The sequence below is a fragment of the Pyxicephalus adspersus genome, chromosome 8 (genome assembly GCF_032062135.1).
Source record: "Pyxicephalus adspersus chromosome 8, UCB_Pads_2.0, whole genome shotgun sequence".
Lineage (NCBI taxonomy): Eukaryota > Metazoa > Chordata > Amphibia > Anura > Pyxicephalidae > Pyxicephalus > Pyxicephalus adspersus.
Window position 1 is genome coordinate 57,304,703 of NC_092865.1, and position 26,530 is coordinate 57,331,232.

The 26,530-nt window shown below is 39.6% G+C and overlaps 1 protein-coding gene across 1 annotated transcript in view; it reads right to left on the minus strand.

Annotated features, from left to right (window-relative positions):
* The window catches only part of SLC25A26 (solute carrier family 25 member 26), a 77,119-nt gene that overhangs the window by 29,885 nt on the left and 20,704 nt on the right, over positions 1 to 26,530 (minus strand). The gene's annotated exons all lie outside the window — the stretch shown is intronic.

Here is a 26,530-nt window from a genome sequence, read left to right on the forward strand (position 1 = left end):
CCTCAAGAGACAGACATTGCATGGAGATATGTTACATGAGACTACTAGAGATCACTACTTTTACAGTCTCTTTACAAAGCAATCCTTCCAAGTCCATCCTCCCTTTTGCCCTCTTATAAGTTACCTACACATTTGATATTTCTCACAGCAAAATCCATGATAAAATATCAGATGCAAATACTTAAAAAATAAGAAAAGGCATGCACAGCACAGAAAAACAGTCTATGAAAAAAAGATATTGAAATACTTTATGGTAGCTCTTCTTAGGTTACCCATAAAATTGTTGTTGTCTTTTGTCACGGCCACATTGTCCAATCATCACCCAAAAATTAAAAACTTCCAGTAATGGATTTAAAGATGAGGACTCTTTGAATAATTTTTTTATACAAGATTTCTTCAATTGTTTTATCCATTTACCATTCAACTGGTCCCATAAACCGTTTCAGAAAATTCCTTTTTAGTGGTATCACTATCCCCATGCAAATTGGTAAATATGTTGTTTTTGAGACCAGAATACATAATGGCTGATTTAGATGTACAGAACTGGTACTTGTCCTTGGCAATTGTTTCTAGTGTTACAGCGCACAGCCGCTGAGTATCTTTCAACACAGGAATTAATAGAAACAATGTATTTATTCTGAGATAAAGGCGATCTTGTTTATTACTCACAGAAAGAAAATTAATTAGCTTGACCATAGCGCCAAGTGGAAAACCGGCACTGTGTAAGGAGAACAAGAGCTCTTGTTAACTGTGCTAGAAAAAATAAATACGATGGAGAATAAAATTCCACCTGTCATCACCCCGGGCGCCCCACATGTAGAATTTACACAAGCTGAACTTGAAATGCCGGAGGGTATGTCAAAACACTTTGTCACTGCGGCACTCCGTGCTGTTAAATTGCCCTGGAGATGAAACAAGTGGCTGAAAAGGGGAAAGGTATTTGAAGCATATTAAGACATGCTTAGAATACTGGAACCAGCCCTCTGGCCTAGCTCCAGCACTTATCATTTTCCAATCTGCTCCATACAAGATCTGGAGGAAAATGCAGCCATCTTTGGTTTCAGATAAATATATGGTAAACTGTCCAATAAAAAGAAATGGGGCTTGCATAAAAGAAAATGATCTGGGTTTTATTTGAGATATTTTCTTTCTTATCAGTATTTAGTCCTAATTACAGTTTAAATGTTAGGATCTTTGTTACGCTAGCAACTGCTTGTTTGGCGGGTGATCATTTGTCGGTGTTCTCTGAGCCAAGTGTAGCACATAAGATAGGATATACAGTACACAAAAGGATTTTTAGTAGCTTTAAATTATGAACACTTCATTTTTAGCAGATGTTTAAATATTATTATATTAATAAATTCTCCTTGGTTTTTTTGGGCAACAGTTTGCCATTAGACTGGGGTGTTCCAAGGGTGGCCAGCTTGGTCTTTACAAATTCATTTTTGCTTACCAAAAGGGTTAGCAAGATTCCAATAGTTACAAGGTGAGTAAGCAGGAGTGCATTGGTTGCATGGTATGTGTGTTTCTACTAACTAGCAAGCTTTTGCTAGTTACAAGGTATGTGGTCAAGTTTCTTTCTATTGGTTACAATTTAAGCAAGCTAAATTCCATTGGTTACAAGAAAGATGAAAAAGTAGTGTTTTCCCTTGACCTTTTTTTTCAGGCATATTGGGCCTGATTTATTAAAGCTCTCCAAGTCTGGGGAAGATAGACTATCATGAGAGAACATTGGTGATCCAACAAACCTAGAATGTACTTATAAAAATCACTTGCTATTAGTTGACAAATGTTTTTAATCCTGGACCAGATCTATTCATAGTTTGCTGGATCACCAAGATTCACCCATTATTATTATTATTATTATTACACAACATTTATATAGCACCAACATATTACGCAAAGTTTTAGTCCATAGCCATGTCACTAGCTGTCCCTCAAAGAGCCTGCTGTTCTGCTGTGAACTGTTATTCACTATATACCTCTAGGATGAGTGAACCAAGAACCATCTAGATTAGGAAACTTGATGGGAGGTACTGGGTAAGCAGAAAATTGGGGCACCCTGTGAAAAACCAGCCAACACCACACAACTGCAAAATTAGATTAAGGTTTCCTGGAAACTGGGAGTGGCACTGACAAGAGATCTGGCACATTTAGGCTTCACAAGTAAGAAAAAAGCATGCAGGATAGGCTAGAGAAGTTAATTTGTTCGCCCGAGATTGGCTTTCACGTTACAACTTCCATTTCCATAAAAGATCTATAAAAATAAATGACTTCAGGACTATAAGATCCTAAGCATGGGTCAGCCATGTATGCAACACAAGAGTTAATTTTTAGTTTTGTCATGAGGTTGCACTTCTTCAAAAGAAAAATAAACTACCTACTCCCACCTCCTTCCTTCCTTTCATTTAAAAAATATAAGCTAAACCCTAAAGCCTATTTCACCTCTTCTTATTCTCTGCCAGGACTGCCTATATCCTGCAGGAGATAGATGATATTGTACACAGCCTTTCAGGTGGTTGTAATTTCAACATGTGTATGATTAAAATGCTGTGCAGTCTATTAACCAGAGAGAGGAGCTGGATGTGTGTGTTCCATTCACAGTCACTCTGCATTCAGGTTGGAACAATGCACAGAATTCTAGCCTAACACCCACAGCCCGGCTCTTGTGTAGGAGATCAAATTCTCGCCTTATGCAACATTCCTCTCTAAATGATATGGTTAGAGGCTGCAGGACAAACTGATCACATTGTAAATCAGCAGAACACCTGACAAAGCTCTGTGTTCCCTATGAGCAATAGAAGAACAGGAATAGAAAGCCAAATCACAAAAGGTGTGAAGCGATCTGTACAATCTAGAAGCTGTCAAGGCTCGCACATATTAATAACTAATTAACCAGTCGCAAATAGCCAGAAGGTGAACTGATTTCACCACAGGTGCTCTTTTCAGTTCCATTTCGAGGCCAAGTGTTGACTTGGCAAGGGTCACAGTGATAAATCACATCTGATTAATACAGGAAGACATAATCAGACACTGCAGTCATACATACACGTCTTTAAGAAAAAGACAATGGTGTAAAAGGGGCTATTGGGAAGGGTATATTATCATAAGGGTCCTCAGAAAATTTTTGTAAACAGGGGGGCATGTTGGAAGAAGCCATAAGTAGTAGTATTTTACCTTAGCATTTAAAATTTCATACAATTTGCATTCTTGCAATTGGTTTATCAGTACATTTACGGTTATTACACAAAAGGGTGATGTTTGCTTAGATTGACAAAAGAGATGTGCCCGGGGTGTCTCAACAAAATGCTGGCCTATGGCAAGATTACAGTAGAACTATATGTCCTTTTCAGACTTCTAGTTTAAAACCACACTATCAGATGTGGCTAGCCTTGTCTCTTTAACTACTATGCTGTCAACTCCAGAGTTGGATAACCACTTTGCCATGGGGTTAAGTGTAGGTGAGGTGTGGTTCTTCCTCCGGAGGTGGATGAGCAACTGTGGGGCCGGAAGGAACATTCGGGAACCACACCACAATCCTTCACAATAGCAGCTGCATGCAAATGGATGCACAAAATGATTCCCGACGTCTGCCATTCAGTTGAATGGGACCAATTGGGAGCAAGTCCAACCCTGCCATAGAAAGCTGCGATCAACTGCAAGTCTGAATCCAGCATAGTAAACAGCTAGGAATGGAGGTCATGCCTAATATGTTTAAACAAAGGCTATTAGGGGGTTTTTGAGACTAAACTTTACAGTTGTGGGAGGAGAACAGCTTAAAGTTAATAAAAGTTAAAAAGCTAAATGTTAATAATGACAGTTATGCTAATATATTATCAATTGCAAAGTTTGTAAGTATGTATGTACATGGTGGTAGCCATATTCAGCAAAACTTTTTTTTCTTCATTTGATTGCAGCAAGGAAGTCTTAGAAATACACAAGCGATTTAGCACAGCGGACATAACCTACATTTATAGAGTGAATTACCGTCAGGTTCACTTTAAAGCTTGTTTAAAGTTTGTAAGTATGTATGTACATGGTGGTAGCCATATTCAGCAAAACCTTTCTTTCTTCATTTGATTGCAGCAAGGAAGGATTAGAAATACACACGCAATTTAGCAAAGCGGACATAACCTACATTTTTAGTGTGAATTAACGTCAGGTTCACTTTAAAGCCGTCATTATGAACCAGCTTGATTACTTTCGGTATTGCAATGATTGACAGCACAAGCTTCATCCACATTCCTGACCACAGAGGTATCTAAAACACTTCCATGTTTAGATGCTGAAAGCCACAAACTGCATTACTTAACATACCTCAGTTTCTCTCTGTTTGGCTGGTTATTAAAGCCACATGTTGGCATATGCTTGTTTCATGGTTCATTTGAGATAAATATGCAGAACATTATGAGAAGAAGTATATATATATATATATATATATATATATATATATATATATATATAATACACACATGTATGCAATGGATTTAGGAAGTGGATAGATACACTTTGTGATGCATTGTGACCAAACCACACTATATTGTAAAACAAATACAATAAAACCACACATGGTGAACAAGCCCTAAAATATAACCAAGACATGACCACATATTCAGAACCTTCCTTAAGCAAAACCAAAATAAATGCTATCAAATATGCATTTTTGGTAGAATAGACTTTGTAGGTTCCTCCAGCCAAAAAATGTTTCCTCTATCTGTATGGTTCAAGCCATGTTCCTCACGGATGAAGTGTCCAAATTGGTTGGTCTCTTGTTGTGGACTTCATTACTACAAACTCTACTTCTGGATCCTGGAAGAAACTTATGTCTGGAAAACAAAAAAGAAAATGTCCACCTATCACAAGCAGTGACATGTAGACCCCAAGAAGAACACGTGGTAGGTACTTCATCACTGGCTACCATGGCCAAAGAAAAAAGATGCCATTTGGAAAAAAACTGAAAAAAACTGAAAGTGAAAACACTGATCTTTTGTCTCCAGAGGAGGACAGGCTAGGAGGTATGGTTGCCATAATGTGCAAGAGAGAAGAGTGCAGAAGGGGGTATTATGAAAAAGAATTAAGCTGTTGGGAAAAAAAAAGTTTTCATATTAGCAGCTCTCCTAGTTTTTGAAATGTACTAAAATTTAGAAATTTTAAAACCTGAATTTTAATAGGTGGATAAAGACACAGACATTATTAAAAACCTTAAAGCCCTTCTCTGGGCAAAATACGGCATCGGCTCACCTTTATCCCCCATCATCTTGTAGCACCGGCTACCAGTTTCCAAGAAATACTCATCTCAGCTCAGGGTTTCCTTTCTAGCAGCAGTCATTTGCCTGTGGCAGCGGATTGCCACCTATCCTCCTGCATTGACATTACTCCTTTTCTGAATTGCTACAGGTCCCCATTGATTAGTTTCCAATGTCACGCAGAAAGTAATGTAGACATTCAAAGAAGGACTTATCATTATTTGTCCTTTTCTTATCAATTTTAAGTCCTCACCCAAGGTTCCACAATGGCTAGTTTAGGTTTATCTGCGGTGTCCATGCCTTCCCAAACTGCAACCACAATTTAACAATATTAGGCAGGGCTAGAAGACATAGTGAATTTTCCATATTTTACTTGATAATTTAACTAATAATTTAAATTATGATTTCTTAAAAAAAAAAGAAACATTAGCTTTAATGATCTTCTCTCCAGTGTCACCCTTCCATTTTGTAATAAAATGCAAGAAAAGGAACTCTGTGTTGCTGTAGTTGGTGCTTGGTCAGGGCTATTAGGGATCCTCCCGCAGCCAACAATACTGTGATGTGCCAAGAACCAATGTTGTGACATAAGAGGCATGGTCAGTAAATCACACCGCCCCGCTTGTTCCCGGGGAGTATTGGTAATTTTTTTTTGGTTCCCGGGGAAAAATGGAGATGTACAGAGCTAAATTATAAGTATATGCTGCTAGAGAGATGGTCATTAAGGTGGACATGCATGTCAATTTTTCGGCATGTCTATTTAAATAAACAAAAGGCAATGGTTTTCTTTTCAACTATGCTAAAAAATCTAAAATATGTTGCACTGTGGTTCCATAGTCAGGTCTCTATGTTGCTATCAGACACAATGGTATGTGGGGCTGAGCGGAAGAAATTAAAAAACACCATCAAGGACCGAGTATCTGATACATACCAGTAGGGTGTCAACTGTAAAGATTCTTCCAGAAGTCTCTAGAGAAAATGAAGGACCTAACAACTGCCACATTGGGGGTAAGGGTAAGCAGTAGGAGTTTTTTTGTGCAGATGACTTTTTCAGTATATATATATTTTTTTTTAAGTCATTTTAGGCTATAACACCTTTTTTCCTTTAGAGGTTAAAAAGCCAATTGGTGTAAAAACTCCATGAGGCTACTTAAACCTTTGAGCTCCAGAACTGGAAGCAAGAAGTATTTTAGACAGTTTAGGAATGGCAATTTTAGGTAGGCCAGACAATAAACATGGATGTAGCTGGTAAAAATACAGACAAGGCAGTGCGGCAGATTTACTATATATGTATGTCTGTTCTGTATATTCACCTCTGAGATACACTGCAGTGGGAAGCAAATATTTGATTTAATAGGAGACTCCTGGGGCTTGTGACGTATAGAAGCATCGTCTGGCGCTTGGCAACAAGTTCTTATCGAGTAATTAGAGACATTTCTGCAAAGTGTTTGTTTAAAGAAAGGAGACCAAGCTTCGGTGAACACATCCATATCATTATGAAGTGTGAAGACTCCTGTTTTGACATTTCATGCTCGTAACTTTCCCAGATATCATGCAAAAGTGTCAGTAAAAAAGTTTACACCCATGTCAAGACACTTTTAACAGGGTGTAAGATAGGAAAGATTTTTTTTTTCTTCCAGTCAAACACAAAACTTTTGAGAAGCATTTAAAAGGTTAGGAAACTCACCCACAAATTTATCCTACCCCTTTGTCCCCAATCGGGTATAGCTAACCCTTCTCCCTCAAATACCCTACCCAACTGCTACACTCAGATCTTACATTAAGGGCTACGTTTATGTTCTTCCACCGGCTTCCTGATATCTATACATGAGCAGTTCAATCCCATGGGATCAGTAGACACATAAGCACCCATGCAGACATGAGATCAGAAGCTTGGTGGCAGAATAGGAGGTGCACAGGATCAGGATAAGTACAGCGTATGGGGTAAGGAGGTGGACTATACTTGCTTAGGGAAGTGAAGGCAAAAGGGTAAAACCTTCTCTACCCTTAAAAACCCAACACCAACCAAAATGTTTAATGTTGTTTTGGAGAGAGTAAGGAAAACATAGTGCTTCGAGTACCAGTCTTCTCCCCAGCTCCTTTTATCTGGGTGCACCACTGGCACTTTTCAGTAACCACTTGGCTGATTTTGGATGGTTACTGCAGAGTTGGGTCACAATACAGGGGTGCTACCACCCACCTCCAATTCTTCCCACTAAGCTTAAAAAAAAATGTCTGGGTTGAACATTAGGTTACCGTCCCTGTGCCTTCTGGGGTTAATTTCTCTACTTTGAAATTAGGACAGGACGGTTCCGATTCAGTAAACCTCTGTTATGTGGACAAAGACGAAAACAAAATTTTACTAGAACGTGGAAGGGTTAAGGCAGGACTTCTACAGAAGTTCTACCTACAAGAATACATGATCAGGCAGGTCATTATTGCAGAAAAGGATAGCCCATGTCCCTTCTGGAATAATCCTCCCTATCAGCCTGATCCTTCCGGGTATCTGGCAAAAAGCTTAGTTGCGCATGCGCAGCGGACGTTTTGGTACTGCGCATGTAGGTAAAAAATTAACTCCGACACACCTGCACATGAGTTATGTCGTCCTGGCCCAGCCAAAAAAAGATGGCCTAAGATCCTCTACAGGAAGAGAAGAAAGAAGAAGATGGGAGAGCCCTGCAAGAGAACGGGGACAGGTAGATAAAGTGGGTTTAGTTCCACTTTAAAACTTGGCTGTCCCAGTGAAAACTGAAGTCTCCATTTTCTGTATGGGTAGAAGAGGAGAATAACAAAACTGGCCCACGTATGTTGCCTTCCTCTGGCTATTTTATTGGTTTTCCTTGATTGTAAGCTCTTTGGGGCAGGGTCCTCTCCTCCTCCTGTGTCACTGTATCAGTCTGTCATTTGCAACCCCTATTTAATGTACAGCGCTGCATAATATGTTGGCGTTATATAAATACTGTTTAATAATAATTCTCCTTCTGAAAATACAGAATAGTATGAACTAGAGGGTTCATTCAACTAGAGGATTCATGCTTGGGATTTAAAGGAATATTAAAGCTGGAGCATCAACAAACCAGTAAGACACGTAGCATCAGCAACCCTACTAAATGATTAGCCCAATACGAAAAAAAAAATTAATGATTTGCAATTATAAGGCACATCTGGTCCGAAGTTTCTTTCTTCTGGACTGAAACGTAGTAGTGTCAACAATGATCTTTGGTGATGTAGACCCTTCCTATACTTTAATCATGAAAAATGATATATCTGGATGTAATAAACAACTAATTGGGAGCTCTTTCACTTCATGCTCTGTCAACACATTCTACAGTATTTAGATAATGTTTTTCCAGACCCCTTTATCTGTGCAGTTGAAGCCAGTAGGCCACGTTCCAAACTTCGCGCGTAGAGCGAAGGATGATTCAAACTTCTCCAGCAAACCTTTACATAATATAACGTGTATAAACCTGTTCAACAGATTGGAACCCATATCAGGTTTTTATAGCTTACTGTGACCTTACTTGGAGGATTCTCTTTCTTTAATGGTGCTGGTGACCAATGCAGAAAAAGACGGGAAATCCAACATTTTTGTGAAATCCAACAACAGATTTGATTTGTTTGATTTGATTTGTTTTGTGTGTATTAATGATTTTAATAAGGCAATTAAAAAAAAAAAGTTGCAGAATCGGCCTGTACATACAACATGACAGTGGCTCTGGAGCTTGACACGGCATCACAGTTCTGGAATGGGAGCGTACAGTATACAATACTCCAGGTATTATAGAAGTATTTTTAACATTACAACTTTTTTTTCAAAGCCATCTTTTTAGCAGTTCTTTGACATGAAGTAACTTGTAAATTAAAGTTTTAGCGACCCTTTAAAATCAAGAAGGAGCCAGATCCCTGAGTTGTAAATATTAGAAGAAGGTGTAATTCAGGGCTATGTTTACATTTACCAGCAACTGCACTGTGTCATTTTCGGAAGGCGGCAAGCAGCATACAGAAATAGAACTCACTGCTATACTAAAATAAAGGTTACATTCTGGTGGACTTCCCTGGAAATGAAGGGGGGGGGGGGGGGGGGATACCAGGATTATTTATTAGCATGGGGCAACATAAAGGAGAACTCCATAAAAAACAAAACAAAATGTGTATATGTGAATATACTGCCCAGAAATTGACACTTTGAATTCCTTGTGCCCCTTGGTGCTATAAGACAGGCAAGCCACGGCTCTGGCCAGAGCATTCCCCAGCAGGAGAGAACTCCGCTCGGAGAACAGAACAGGTGCTTTGTGTACAAAGGAAAAGTCCATGATAGACTGCGTTGATGCTTATGAGATAAAAATAATTCGCTCAATAGCTCAAGTAGATCCAGAGGTTAACTGTAGTAGAAGTGGACTGATAGGGTTTACTGGGTTGTATAATGGAAACAAATAATGGGGAAAGAGATTTGTATGTAAAAAAAAGTGCTCATGAAAAAAGAAAAGGGGGACCCAAAAAAGGGGTGCTATTGTCAGATTTGTAATTCGGAGTCCAATAAAAAGAGCTTGTATGGAATTAGAGCTCTAGATAGAAGAATCCAGGTATTGAGGTCTGCAAAGCAAAGAAGATTGTCTGTAATCTCTGAGAGGCAAGGAAGTTGTAGTTGGTTACAATGTTGCAATCTTATCCCTGGGAGATTAGAAAATGGTACCAGCTGCCTGCAGCAGACTGATGAAATAACCTTGGCCTAGACAAAGTCACTTTACTGAACCAGCACTGCTTTTATTTAAAAAAAATATTGTAAAATGCCTGGAATTTATTAATTCTAACATGTAGGGATACTTAAAGGTGCACTTTAAAAAAAATCACATAGTTTTCTATCAAATAGACTTATCCTTCCCAAATGAGTAGATCTGTTTTTCTCAAGAACACAGAATCTCTGTATACAGCCAAACCCGAACAGGTGTGGGATGAACCCGTTCCAGAGACTGAAAGGAATTCCCAGAACAATACGTCACTCCTAAAAGGACTTGCTTTGCTTGTTCGGTTTTGTTAGCGCATATCCGTGATTGTGTCTTGACTAAAGCCGTTGTCACTTTCAACAAATGATTAAAAATCAAAACACACACACAAAAAGAAAAAAGTCTTGACATTTATACAGTTCTGAGCAAGCAACAGTTTGCAGACTGCGTAACATTGTATTCAGATCTATTTTTCCCTGACCGCGTTGTTGATAGAAATCCATATGGCCGCCACCCTTTCACTGTACATGTGATATTTGTTTAAAGTGTTTTCTTCTCTGCCGTAAAGCGGTAGAGCTTGAAGAGCAGCCCGAGCTGTATTTGCTTTACTTTGTTTTGCTTTGTGGAGGTAGTTTGCTAGTGTGTCGTAGCAGTTATGGTATTTTCTTTTTCAGAATGTAATATAGAAAGGCGGAATTAGGGGAACAATGGGGGCTTATTCACGCTGATGCAAACCCAAAGCTTCGTATACATTGCTAACAGACTGGAATGCCGAAACATTAGTTGGGTTTTGTGGAAACAGCTATGGTCATCTTTTACATTTCTGCAGAAGAGTAAGGTGTGAAGAATGAAGCGCGTATAATGGAGGTGGGGTACAAGCAGTCCCCTTATACTTGTTTAGGCAGAGGTGTCTGCTGTGGCAATTCCAAGGCACTGGCAGAGGTTCTATCCTATTCCTATTCCAATAAAAAAAAAATGTTTTGTTTAATGTGCATTATGGAAAATGAATAGAGTGGGAAGATCCCCGGACATCTACTTTGTTCACATTGGGGATTAGAAGGACGCTGAGTCACTGCTGAGATGGGGGAACAGGGTGAACTGAGCTGCCAAGTCATTGCTGTGCCAGAGGAACTTAGCTGCTGGGTGACCAAAGGGAGAGGGAGCAGAAGGAAAAGAGTTGCTGAGTTACTGCTGGTATGGCATAGCAAGTTGAGCTGAGCTGCTGAGTCACCGTTCTTATGGGGGAGCAGGGGGAACTGAGCTGCTGAGTGATTGCTGGGAATTGAGGAGCAGGGAGATCTAAACTGTTAAGGGGGTAGGGGAAATGAGCTTCAAAATCATGTCTGAGAACTGGGGAGCAGGGATAGATCCTGGCTGTTGAGTCACTGCTACTTTGTGGGGGGTAGAGGTAACGAAATTTACAAGGCACCACTATTGGGAGAGCCAGAAGAATTTAAGCTGTTGAGTGAATGAAGATAGGCGGAAGGGGAACTGGGCAGCTGAGTTACTGGAGAGATAGGGCAGCATGGTAAGCAGAGTCTCTGAGTAGTACTGATGTGAGGGTACATCAGGGGGGTCTGAGATTCTTCTGGGTCACTCTTCTGGGGAGGAGGAGCTGAGCTCCCAAGTCACTGCTGTTAAGAGTGCCAGGGGGACCTAAGCTAATGGATGATTGCAGGTAGGGGAAGCAGCGTATACTGAGCTGCTGAGTTACTGCTGGGATTGGACAGCAGGGTGAACTGAGCTGCTGTGTCAATTAAAGGAATTAGGGAGCAAGGAGATGTGAGCTGAGTCATTACTGCATAAGAGAAGCAGACAAACCCTAGGGGTACCTTTGGGTATATTTATTTTTGTCTACAAAATAAATGGGATCCTTCTAAGGAACATCAGCTTATCTAACAATATGCCTGTCTCTACAATCAGTGCATGATGGGTACATTTACAAAACAAACCAAGAACAATGTGGAAATCTTCAATGAAGACAATAAATATTTCTCAGTTCTACAGAATGCAGCAAGAATAGAAGCATTGTGGAAGCCAAAATATCTTCATATCCAAATGATGTGATTTGCAGCTGGTGTCTCCAATATTCTTTTGTTATAGGTGCTGGTTACACCCAGTGAATAATAAGGGTGTGTAGAAGAGGCAATGTGCCATGAAGCCTCTGACAGATAAGTGAGATAAACATCTTCAGCTCATATCAGATCAGTATCAATTCAAACACATGAAGATAATGAAGATAAGAATATCTTAGAAGTAGTTTATATGCTCCAAAATGTAATGGAACAGAAACTGATCCAACAGTCTGTAAAACCTGTCAAATATTTGTACAATCCAGGAAAAATTTCAGACCTGATTAAAGTTCTTTCTAAACTACAATCATTATTGATAGCTCTAGGTCTATTAAATTCGGACATAAAGAAGGGATCTACAGGTAGTCCCCGAGTTAAGGAAGACTCCTAGATATGAAGGGGCTTCCCTGCTTGCTTGTGTGCAGGAAGAAGGCTTGATGGGGGGGGGGGGGGGGTTTGCATGATTTCCAGAAGAAATCTAAACACAGGTGAGGTTGTGGGTGATCTCTACTGCTGCCACTTGTAACTCTTTAATGACCAAGACAAACTCTGCTGCTGTTTCTTTTTGCATATAAAAGCACAGCTTGCTCCAGAAGGTAATGAATGTCTAATCTCTATACAGTGTTTCTTTCTTTTTTTTTGTGATTAACTCACAGTGAAGGTTTTATACAGTAACTTACACCACGCTGCCTAATAATATGTTGGGACATCTGTCTTAATTGCATTTATTAAAATAATGTACCTGTTCTGACTTACATACAAATTCAACTTAAGAACAAACATTCAGTCCCTTTCTCATATGTAACCCGGGGACTACCTGTATAGTCAAATTCTATAATGTTGCTAATGATGCTGGATAAAACGTGAATATTGCTCCATCTATGGCCATCCTTAGGGCCATTTCAGATCTGCAGTTGATTGCATGAGATCAACTGTGGGTTCAACTGAGTTCCGAACCACTCCCATTTACCTGAATAGGAGGGCTTGGGAATGATTTTGTGCATTTATTTGCATGGGGATGCAGTGGATCCCTAAGCATCCTGAAAGCAAGAAGCCATTTCTGGCAGTGTGGTTGCTTTTCCTCCTTTGGAAGAAGAACTGGACCTCAAACTCAAAGGCACTCAACCTCATGGTAAATTGGCAGTCAAACTCTGCACTTGAGAGCATAGTAGTGGGATAGCTGGGAGTAGTAAGTCTATAAGGGGTCTTAGGCTTCATATTCCCAGACACTTCCCAATATGGTGTGACAACGCTCCCACAAATGTGCTTCTTCATTGTCACTATGTCATCTTCTGCTGGAGACTACAGGAGGCTGTACCAACACATATTATGCAAGCATGGAATATCATTGGTCCATCATGGTCACAATGCCATTATAGAACAAAAGGTGACCCCGAAGCATATGCTTAAAAATGAGCAGTGATGATGATGCTATTGGGCATGACTTATTAAAGCTTTTCAGGTCTGAAGAAGATAGAATAGCTTAGGAGATCCTGGGTGATTGTGCAAACCTGGAATGGAACTGGTCCAGGACTGAAAACATTTGCCAATGAATAGAAAATGATTTTTAGGAAATCCATTCCAGGTTTGCTGGATCACCCCGGTTCTCCCATGATAGTCTATCATCTCCAGTCTTGTAGATCTTTGATAATCAGACCTAATGTCTAAATTTCTTCATTCAGTTTTAATAAGGTGGAAAAAAAAAAAAAGAGATCAACAAATTTCTTTCCTTCGTAGGAATGCAGAAGTCAATTAATCTCAATCACTTCAAGAAGCAGATAAGCCCTTTGAATACAGAAAGAAGACGCAGGAATTGTTTGATGTGCAGTGTGCAGACCATTTGTTACTCGCACATAAAAAAAAAAAAAAAATGGATCCTGAAAAAAGGCGAATGTGAGAAATGCCAAAACTCGGCTTTCATACGTGTCCATGTCTCTCTTTGAACTTGCAATTTGCAGATTTGGTCAGTATACTGAACTAATTATCATGCAAAATGCCTGCCAGATTTCACAGCTACGGTTCATTGCGATAGACAATGAGCTGGATACTCTGCGAGCATATGAGAGCGCGCCATCAGAACCTGGAATGTGCTCTGAACTGGACTGGCCGCTTACCATTGGCTCTTCGGATTGGGCTTTGCTTAAAGAGAGCAAGGAAAAAGGATGTCTATGCTGCCTAGGACGACCAATCAGGTTTCAGCTGCCATTAGGGCTGAGGCAGAAATATGCCATTGTTCTATCAATATCGCCTACGTGTCCAACTGTCATACATTGAAATGGACCTATAGCCAAATTTGTTACATTCTACAAAAATATGGCTATACTATTTATATAATGAAAATCATTTTTTGATTATTTTCTATACTTTTAGTTTTTTATTTTAATATTTTTTTTTGTTTAGAAGGCAGGACTTTATACGGCAGCGATAAAAATTGAATGGGAAACCCACAGCCTCCTGGGATACTTACATCACGTATTAAAGGAGGCTGCTCCTTCTGTGCATGTTCCATCTCTGCCATACGCAGAAGGGGCATTCCTGGAAATTAAATCACGCATGCACAGTGAGATCAGTTTTTTTTATATTTCATGAAGGTGTGTCAAGTGCAAGGTCTGGTGACGTAAGAACAAGAACCTGGAATAAGAATAAAGATGATATAGCCTGCTGTCCAGTCCACACGGGAAAGAAGAAGGAAGATGGGGGACGTGCAACCCACTGGACTAGGATCGCGGAGGGATTAATGGCCTTCCAAGGTAAGTAGGGATTATATTAAGTTAGGGGTTAAGAACAGAGAGGGAGTTGATAAGTAGATGTTTGTCCAAAACAGAAATACCAAGCCAAGCCAAAAATACTATGACAAAAACCTATAAAAAAATAAACAACATCCATTCTTTGCTGCAATATTCACCTTTTACCTGCAGTACTCTTTTCCGACATTAAATCTTCTGCCCACGTGTTTCTCAACCTCTTTAACCTGGGAACCCTTGAAATAACTTTTAGGTCTTCAAGGACCCCCAATGCTACAATCACTATATTCACAGCTCACAGTATATTAGTGTGGTGGTCAGTAGACAAAATGCCTCTTACATTGTTGGTCATTGGGAAGAATGTCACCCTTACAGATAGCCAAAGAGTTCATTTAGAGACCCAAATTGCTCAAGGAACCCCTAGTCATCCAGTTCAGTGAAGAGGCAACACGGTGATGGGATCATCTCTATCAGCACATCGATTGGTTCCTTGTACTGCTTCTTCTTTCCACACTCCGGCTATGCTGTACAGGGACAACATTACCATCACATACTAACATTTCCTGCATTAAAAAACATAAATTAACAAACACAAATATCTGAAGGCTGCCATGTGATAGATGGCTGAACTGGTTTTACTGGTTCCCAGATGTGAAATACAACATTAACAACAATATAGGACGGCTTGCAGGTGTACAGTTTGGCAACGGCACAGCACAGCACAAATGTTCTGCATATCTCAGAATAATCACAGGCGTGGTAATAAATGCGGTCATTTTTTACTGCCTCTGAATACACAAACACAATGATATAGCGGAATGCCAATCTGGACCTGTAATTACTACAGATAAACACCATTCCAAACAATAATTACCATCGGGGACACCGGGGCTGATTTATAGGTGGCTGTAGGGGAAGCCCTGCTCAGGCCTGGGAAAATAGGATAATTTATTGTAACTGGAGGTATAGAGGGGCAATAGGATCTTTCATCTCATTGGATCCAGAGAGTTTTTGGTTATTACAACCCTGAATTCAAACTTTGATCAAATTAGAAAGTAGCATTTGTTCAATTTTATGCAGATTTTTGTTCAATTAGTTTTTTATTTGAGAAACTGGGCCTGATTTATTAAAGCTCTCAAAGACTGGAGAAGATAGACTTTTCAACTTAAGGACAAACCTACAGTCCCTAACTCATATGTAACCCAGGGACTGTGTGTGTGTGTATATAAATATATATATTCACATATACGTTATAAATAAAGACATTTATTTATAATGTGTGTGTGATTATATATATATATATATATATATATATATAAACATGAATCTGCACCCATGCAGGGTTACACGGTTATTCATTATTCCAGGTTGCTGTGCAGGTTTCTTCATGCTGTGCATTGAAAGCAATACACAAGCAGCTACCGCCCTCTGGTGGACATTGGCAGAAAAAGCAGAGGATCTTTCAGGCTCCAAGGCTATCCATAAAACACAGAAACTTCTTCAACCTTTTCATTTTATACAAATCAACTATCATGCCACAACTTACACTGGGGTCTTAAAAGTGGAAATTGTATGTAAAAAGAAATGCATCTTTGCATGCATCTCTGAAATACTTGCACTTTTCCCCATCCTAAATTTAAATACCCTGCAAGTATAGAAAAATTTGTGTAGATCTGCTAGATGTTAGTTCAGCTCCTGAATGTACTCACATTTTTGTGCATATACAGCATTTTTGTGGATGAAGTGGTGTAAGCTCTGCTCAGTCTATTTTGCTAAAATGTGCAAACCACTGTACTCTCCTAATTAAACATATATCATTGGACTCTGACATCTCTAAACATTCCCCAGTGAGAATCAATTACTGCCATTGAAACACATGGACCTAGAAGATTCCCACGAAGGAATGTTAGAGGGAATGTCTGATTGCCTGTTTTATAAATAGATCCCAAAATGCTCTCCAATTGTGTATTTAACCAAAGGGAGCTAATAGGAGACGTTATTTGTTAAGATTGACATACACTTGACATTTCTGTTTTGTTTAGGGTCAGTTGCACCACTACAGGTTCACCGGGGCTCTTTCCAAAACCAGCCACAGGTGCACAAGCCTAAGCGAGCTTGTCGCTTCCTGAAGAAGTTTTGCATCCTGCAGGGGGCAGTCTACTCTGACTTAAGACCTGTGAGGGTTTTATTGCTGTCTGGGTCTCCTTATACAATAGCTGCCCCTGATGAAGTGGCATGCAGCCACGATACGTGTTGTATTCCCCTAAGGCATCTGCCCACCATATTCCTGGTCAGCCCCCTGGGTTTTGCACACACTCACCTTCTCTTCCCTTCACATTCACTCCTTGATCCATAATTGTTCCATACACTTTGTATGGTTTGATAGTAATGAAAGAAAGGTGTCTTGGTGATGCTTTGAAAAATACATTTATTTCATTTTAATAATTTTATTAATGAGGATTTTCTTAGCCAATGGGCACAAAAAAAAGTTCTAAGCATTCCCTGCTCAAAAAAAAAAAAACACAAAAAGATTGTCTCGAGTTGATTTTTAATATACTATACTACACTATATATAAAAAAAAAAAACAATATAAAATTACATTTTTCTCAGAAAGTTCAGAAGTAATTTTTGCAAAGAAAAATACTGAAATATTAAATGTATCTGGAATGTAAACTAACAAGGAAATGTTCATTCACAGTGACAGGTGCACTTGCAGCCAGATCTGACAACTCGCAGAGCTCCAACCAACAAACAATATAGTTTTGTTATTACAACCTCATGTGCACTCGCAGAGCTGCCAACAATGTAAACACCTCCATCTCCTAATACAGAAAGAATGCTGAGATATATAGTGTGCAGATGTTCCGGCCCCGGAAAGGGGATAGAAGAGACAATGCAGAGCTAAGCTGTCTTTTTAAACATAGCAAAGATGGGGACAAAAGTGCAGTTCACCTGCTGTTGCATGACTTCTCCTATATTAAACTTCTAACACTGGAATTAGGAGATTTTTAAAGAGAATATTTCGCTTTCATCAATAAAGTCGAAGGTCATGCAATTAAAAAATAGCAGCTTTCCTTACAATATGTATTGTTTGATCTGTAGCTGTTGCCTGTAGAAACCCCTATTAGCCACTAGGTGTCGCCAGTCTTCTAGGCTGAATGACAGTCTGCATCATTAAATCCACTTCCTCTAAACCAAGAGAGTCATGGACATGCGTTATCAGGCTGGCATGGGCATGCTTGTTGGCTCTGTGTATCTGCTGCTGCGGTGTCAGGTCGGACTAAATCTCCAGTGATACATGATTTATTGTTATTATTTATCTAAATCTACTGTGGGACTTTTTGTGGAATATCAGCCTTACCTAACACACCCAGTCCAATCCAATCTAGTGCTCTGTAAGACTCAGTCCTATGTATACGTTTAGACTCACCTGAATCTGGTCATCATCTAGGCCTTTCGATATTTGTATGTGTTTCTCTGTTATCAAATACCCCGAAGAAGTGGTTGTAGCTACAAAATGCGTTGGGTCAAAAAAACATTTTCTGATAGCACTTTATTGATTGCATCACTCATGATATAATTTTGTAACTCTATGTCGCTTGGCATTTGGCATTTTTATGAAAGTGTGTGTAATGTTTAGACTTTTGTATATTTTGAAATAAAAACATGTTAATATACATTGGTACCTTGGTATAAATTCTTAATCCGTTCCAGATCCTTGGACTTATAGCAAACAGGACTTTTACCAAACAAATTTTTCCCATAAGAAATACAAGGAAAATGAATAATCCGTTCCCATGAAAAAAAATCCTATTGTTATTGGCATATTATACATTGATGGGGCTGTATAAAATAATTTAAACACTGCTTAATACTAAAGTACATAAATACAAAAGCAATTAGATGAAATAAATGAAAATGTCCTCTCCCTTTACCTTGCTAAGAAGAGTCGAGTGACTACTAGGATGGTGCTGAGAAGGGAGGAGGAGGAGATATTCTGTAATTCACAGAGAGTTATAGCGCGGGTTGTTCACTGAATGGTGGCAACTGACATACTGACGCTCGTAGGCATCGTGGCTTTGTCTCCAGAGAGGTAAATAAGGGCAGCGCGCGGTGTTGTGACTCATTTTGACCCATACAAGTTCTAGCACAAAGGTTGTACACCAAGCAAAAGTCCAAACAGGACTTATACCGATGTACCACTGTATTTGTATGCCAGTAGCTCCCTACTTAACTAGTTGATATAGTAGGTCCTTTTTTTTTCTCAGGCTGGGATGGGCTCAGAATTTTGCTGCATTGAGCAGTTGCTAACACGTCTAGATGGGAGCACAGTTTAGGACAGCAGCAGAGACCACCCTATTGCTTAGGGTAATAAGGACCCGTAATCTTACCAGTAGAAGATGGGAGGTATTTAAAACCATAGTTTAGCTTTAAAGCCACTAAAATCATTTATAATGTTTAAAATTTCAATGCAACATTAAGGCTATATTCACAATGGCAGGGAAGTTAAGGTGCAGCTTTTGCTTGATGTCCATAAACCTCTACCTCAGGGGAGATGATACATACTGCATCTACCTAAAAGTCCAAAAGAGAATAAACAGGAGCAGCAGTGAGTGATTCAATATCAATCACTGGTGCCTGCTGTCTAATCCGCAAAGTGCAAGCAGCCGGCAAGGTGCCAGCCGCCAGGAGCCACATCAGATTGCTGGCTCCCACTGTAGGTCTAAACTTGCCCTAAAAGTTTTTAACCAATAAAAATCTGCAGTATTCACATCCCTGTGTTGTCACCTTGTGACATTTGCTCCAAGTGAATACCATAGGTGGCCATGCCACTCACTATGCAGACATGTTGCAATGTTGTCACCATACGAAAGCTAGTTCTGAGCAGGGGCATGCATCCACCACTGGTGCACCAACATGGACACTAGCTGCAAAAAGTTGAAGTTCTGCAAAACTCAGAAAAACTAACAATAGTATTTTAACAAAAAATCAGAATCAAGTTGTTCCTCTTCATCGTATGGGTGCTCGGTAAGTTTGAGGTTGCACCTCAGTGCAGACCACTCAAGTTCTTTAAACCAAGTCTAATTGAAGCTGGCTTTTGGCCCTGGGACTCGTCACACAAGTTTAAAGAACACAACTTCCTTTGTATGTTGGAGCATTATTCATATCCTTCAATGGGGACACCTAAACACATTTGGAGGGGTGTCCCTATACCTTGCCCATATAGTATGCGTATGGGTCAGGTTTTAGGAAACTTTTGGCCATATAGAATAGTGCTGGAGAATATAGACCATCATGGGAGAACCTAGGTGATCCAGAAAACCTAGAATGGAATTGATCCAGATATGAAAACACTTGCCAATTAAGAGCAAATATTTTTTTTAAACTCATTTCAGGTTTTCTGGATTATCCAGGTTCTCCAACGATAGTCAATGTTCTCCAGTCTTGGAGAGCACCATGTGTCAGTATAGACACCTCAGATCCCAACCAAGAGGAAGAATCTAAAACCATTACCAGCTCAGTTCAATCATTCTAGAATACTGAGAAAGATCATTATACTATCATTAACTATATCACTTTATTCACACAGGTTGCTGCACTTTGTAAACTCCAAACTTCAGATTGACTGCAGCTCACTAGCACTGATTATATAACGGATTACATACATCACCCTGACCTTTCCCCGGGTTCAGGTGGCACATAAGTATCATGAGTGATTGTTATCCAAAGTGAGTTGCACCTCTCAGCTAATGCGATTTCCTCATAAGAAAGCCCACAGTAGGCTAATAATACAATTTGTAGTACGCCAAAAAAAAGTTTTTAAAAAGCACCTGCTTTTTTTCAAAGGCCACCCACACAGTTCTGGTAGGGAAATACTTCACAGACCAGTTCTATTCCCAGAAGCCTCAAAGAAATGTTTGGGTCTGACCGATGTTAAACAGTGTTGGGTTACAGTTTAACAAGAATGGCAATTACCGAAGAGCTAATATAGACATGCAATAATCTTGGCATGCAGAACTGAGGTTAAAGAGGACCTGTTGGTATGTTGGTGATGGTTATTTTTTGCTTTACTGGCTGCACAAGGATGTAAAGTCTAGCTATGCTATGACCCTGTATTGACTTATCCAGGCATGTTTAAAGGATGAGTGTTCATTTCTGTACACATAAAATGACAAAAATAGTTATACAGACTACAGCCAAATGGTAAATATTAAATTCTGACTCTTCAAAGAGAAATATGTCCTCTGACTGCCTGGCCTGTCCATGTATGGAGCAATGATTACCTCCCGCAGTGCACGACTAACCTGTATGTGGGAGGGAGGGCGGGCCCAGGGCATTATGGACATTATTTCCTGCAGCTCAACCCAAACTATCACCATCTTTATCTGAGAATAGGTACACAGACCTAATCCTAAAGTGCTGCAAGTATGCACAGTATCTTTTAACTGTGGTTGGAAATCAATGAGATCCTAACTTGCTGCGTACACATGCGCAATAATTGTCGTTCGTTAAAAGCGAACAATCCATGAAAGATCGCTCGATAACTGTTAACAAAAAAAGTGCACAACGACTGGTCAACGACACCAATGAACGAGGAATCTCGCTGGAAACGAACAACTGTTCCGGCGGATCTGATTGGGCAACGATAGTTCGTAATCTATTGTGTTTACGGTCGTTTGGTGATCGTAGACTGTCTTTCTCCTGTACGTCACTTCCTGCATCGTTTGGACGATCGTTCCTAGTGTGTACATTATTGGTGGATTATATTTGAACCGTTATCGTTACAGTGCATGTGCAGAATTATGCAGAATTAGATCGTTCAAAATAATCGGGAATAATCGTGGATCATTCGTTTTGAAACAATAATTATTGCACTTGTGTAGCTAGCCTTACTGTAGTTTTCTGACACCGCTATCTGTGCTGCACTGAAATTCCAAGCGGTGTGGGCAGCCCTGAACCCTGGGAAAACAAGAAGACATAACGGACTTGAATGCTACAGCATTGTATTGAGAGCCGAGGTTGGCATGATGACCATGACCATTGAACTTGAAAGACTAGTGGTGGCACACAATAGAGGAGGATGCCGATAGCAGTTATGGGGCATGGAGAGGGTAAAAAATGGTTTGGCACAATTTTCCTTTTAAAGTGTAATATATAAAAACATTTACATAGAAATATGCTAAAAAAAACAAGTTATAGTCTTCAAAGTAACTTGTTATTAGTATTGACCCCCCCTTATAAAAAAAATAATTAGCATGTTGTTGAAGAAGTAAAACTCAGAGAAGGCAAAATATGAACAGATTTAAGTTACCCAACAGATCTTTCTTTTTCCAAAACTGCACAGCAGTAGCAAGCTACACTTTGGGCCTGATTTATTAAAACTCTTCAAGGCTGGAGAAGATAAACATTCATCAGTGAAGCTGGGTTATCCAGCAAACTTAGAATAGTAATTTGCTATTTGTTAGCAAATGTTTTCAATCCTGGACCAGATCCATTCCAGCTTTGCTGGTTCACCCAGCTTCACTAACGAAAGTGTATCTTCCCAGCCTTGGAGAGCTTTAATAAATCAAGACCAATGTGTCCAAGCCTTCAACCCATCCACAAACCACTCTACAAAAAACACAATTCTCGATTTATCGATGAAAGTCCCAAATTCAAAAACTGTTTTCTCCCAGTCAGAAACACCCGAGACTGTATTATGCCCTTAATCCATTTTGCAAAATGAGCCGCATGAGGACAAAAACACAATGTTTTATTGAGAGAAACAGACAGGTGGCTTTTGAGGTCTAAGCTAATAAAATCTTTCATTTTAATTCACTCCTTTGTTGTCCTGGAAAGACTATCTGTCAGACTTAAACATAAAGGTATGGCCCCAGTCTAGCTGATTATGGCAATGGTTAAATAAATACGCTGATTAGACAAGGAGCTTGGTTTCCTCTCGTGTAAAATTTCCGATTAATAATAGTGTCTATTTAAGACATCTGCCTAAAACTTACAACATTTGTTTAATGGAAAATTCCAAACATAACTTACTTTTCCCATGAAGCCGAGACAATGCCATTGCAACAGATGTTCCCCCGCCCGAACGGACAAAATTATTTGACCAATCAGAGGAATGCACAAGCTAGAAATATTGTAAGGTAGGTCAATTGGCTCATAGCTTTGGAAAGTTATGTTATGGTGGAACCAAGATATAGTTTTTTAGTATTAGATCGAGCAGATAGAGGTAGAATCTTCACTTCTTCCATGGTATGCAAAAAGGACACAAAAAAACATACTCTATGTTTTCTTGGAAAAAATAAATTGTTATAACATGGCGGTGGGCAGGTTCTGATATCCTATCAACCTGCTCACTCTTCCATTGCAGGCTCAGACCAGCGATGAGAGAGTGGGCAGGTTCTGGCATCATGATGTCACCCTGAGGGGAAGTTCCTTCCCCTTTGAGTGACGTGCAGTTCCCCGCATACACAGCCCGGAGCCCGTGAAATTAGTGGTCTGCAAGCTCCAAAAGGTTGGGGACCACTGCTTTAGAGGTCTTTGTGGCAGCACAGTTGCCCAGAAGTTAGCACTCCAGCCTTTGCAGCGCAATTTTCCAGGTTCAAATCTCAGCCAGTACACTGTCTACATGGAGTTTGCGTGGGTTTCCTCCAGGTACTCCAGTTTCCTCCCACATACCAAAAACATGCTGTTAGGTTAATTGGCTTCATCCTAAAATTGACCTTAAACTGTATTAATGACATATGATTATGGTAGAGACATTGGATTGTGAGCTTCTTCGAGGGACAGCTAGTGACATGACTATGGACTTTGTATAGCGCTGAATAATATGTTGGCGCTATTTAAAGACTGTGTAATAATAAGAATAATAAGACACTGGGCCTGATTTATTAAAGCTCTCCAAGACTGGAATCTCTCCAAGACTGGAGAAGACAGATTATCATGGGGGAAACCTTCATCCAGCAAACCTGCAATGGATCTGGGTCAGGATTGCAAACTAATAGCAGATAATTTTGAGAAATCAATTTAGGTTTGCTGGATAAGCCAGGTTCTCCCATGATAGTCTATCTTCTCCAGTCTTGACAACAGACAACAAGAACACATGCATTAAAGAATACATCTGTTGGCCAACGTTATTCTTCACCAACAAATCCTGGACTTTATATTTAATTTCAAAATTCTTAATTTCATTGAAAAAATTCCACCTAACGTTGCTTTCATTCAGATAATTTATTGTCTGTCTTCAGTAATTGTACAACTGTATTTGTCAAAGCATTCCCGTGCAATTATCAGCAAAGTCTTACTGATGCTTTAATTCAACTGCAGCTAATTTGTGCAAACCTTTTTGTTACTGGAAACATGATAAGACCTAATTAGGAGAAGCGTAAAATGAAAACTAAATAATTTAGAATCTGCCCTGGTGTAATCATCTATTATACGGGATGTGGAACACTTGTTTCTGGAGTTTGAAGTCATCCTTTAAAGTTGCAATTACACTGGTAAATGGATATTTAGCTAAGCCAGTTTTGTGTGCTAACAACCAGAATTCACAGAGGCAAAATTTTACCCCCTGCATTACAAATAATTATCCGCATTAGTATCCTGTACCCAATACCTGCAGTTTGACAGGTTGAAATACAGAATACCCATCTGGTAGAAGGAAAAGATGTGTGTGCAGGACATTACCAGTAAGGTATAAAATAATTGTTTAGCTCCAAATAATTTTTAAGATTTTTGCATCAATGTCTTGTAAAATTAACAAACTTGCAAGGAGGAGAAATAGACTGGTCCTAAAGGATGTTCTAATTTTAGAATCCTGGTACATCCTTCCATCTCCATGGGCACAAGCATGCACGTTCATTCAATCAAACATCCTTGTATGTAAAATTTATGTTAGAATAAACAATTAATTAGAAGCCAGGCAATGCATATCAAGTGGTGGCTAAAAATATCTTTGGTGCCTGGTCCCCTCCTTTTTTTAGTGGGTGCTCTTACTGCATCCAGTAGTGACAAGAGGTAAGAAGGGGCGGGGGGGGTAAGGTTACATTCTAAAGCAGAAGTTCCACTTCAAGCAGGTTATTATAGTAGAGAAGGACAGGCAATGTCCCTTCAGCAATAATATCTCCTACCTGCCTGATCTTTCTGGGTTTCTGGACAAAAAGATGAGCTGCGCATGCGTAGCACCAGCTTTGGTTGCCAGGATACCCGGCATTCTTGGCTTCCTTGGTGCATGTAGCAAATGGATATACACCCGCTCACCAGAGGTACATCATTCCAGCCCAGCCAATCAAGATGGCCGAAACATCACAAGGAGGAAACAAGAAAGAAGATGGCACCGCCCTACGAGGGATCGGGGACAGCTGGGTTTCTGGGTGTCTGGTGCGCATGCGTAGCACCAGTTTGGTTGCCAGGATGAGGTTTTGCATTATCTTTCAGCGTCCATTCCTCTAATTTATTCTAGGTGCAGACAGCAGGAGAGCTTTTAACTGCAGGGTATTAAGTTTATACAGACTTAAATTTTAGCAACAGGGTCACTTTAAATCTCAAACCTGGTTAAACTGAACAATCAAAAATAGACACAATAGCTTCTTACCTGCTTTACATGAAAATATTTTTCAATAATAGAAAATACTGTATACGCCAACCTAATCAACAAAAAACAGCATCCAACCCCCGTCCTAATAAGCAAAGCGCACGTTTATCTCAAGATGAGAAAATCCTCATCTCCCACATCAATAATTGTTTTCATTTCACAGACTGATATCTGAAAATTAGCAAATATTTCATTCAAAATCAGTTTTGAAGGTTCTTTTATAACTACACAGAATCGAAAAGACCCCAATTAAATTCCATACAAAGTGCTGCCATTTTTGTGGAGCGAACACGCCTCGGAAAGGTCGCATTCTGATCTTTTTATCGCAGCTGGAAAATTAATTACTCTACTGACATATGTCAGGGTGATTTTTATAAGAGAGCTGAGCTGGGCTGGAGTTAGTCATTTCGCCTATTTGTTGGTATGCAAAACTGCCTTTCATTGGCATGAAAATGTATTCATTAATTTCTGAGGTCTAGGGTAAGTCAGAGCGACTTGTACGCCTTTGTATTATAATAGAATGTTGATGAAAACTGATGGAAAAACATGTGTTTGGTAGGCTATAAAACCCATGATAGGATAATGCTATTTTGGCTTATTTAAAAACCATCTCCATAGAAAACTCATATAATTTGTCTTTTTTAATTTTAGAAAGCTGAGCCATTAGCCTGATGTTTACAGAGAACAAAGTTAGGAACGTTAAAGTATTTATATATGTCAACAAGCAATAAATGAGCTTTAAAACAAACCCAATGCCATCTGTAGCTGTAGGCACTGTAGAGCAATTCATCCTCAAAGTTCAACATCAGAAGCACTGAAGTTGCTCTAAGTGGCTCACCTTACCCCTGCCAGCAGTATTTAGCACCTCAGCTCCCCAAGCTACCCCTCTAGGCTGTAATTTTGCAACTCAGGTGTGCTTACACCTCCTTCCTCTCCAATATTGACACCCAGCAATCACTAAGCATCTCATCTCCCCTGCAACAAATTCCAGCAGTGACCCAGCAGCATTTCAGCATTTATACGCAATGTAAAGCCTAGGCTCTGGGAGGGGTACTTTGAGTAGCCATGTAAACCCATTATAAAGATAGGCTTAAGAGATATCATTTATATGCAAATATCTACTTTTTCTGTACAATTTGACCTTGGTCCTACCAA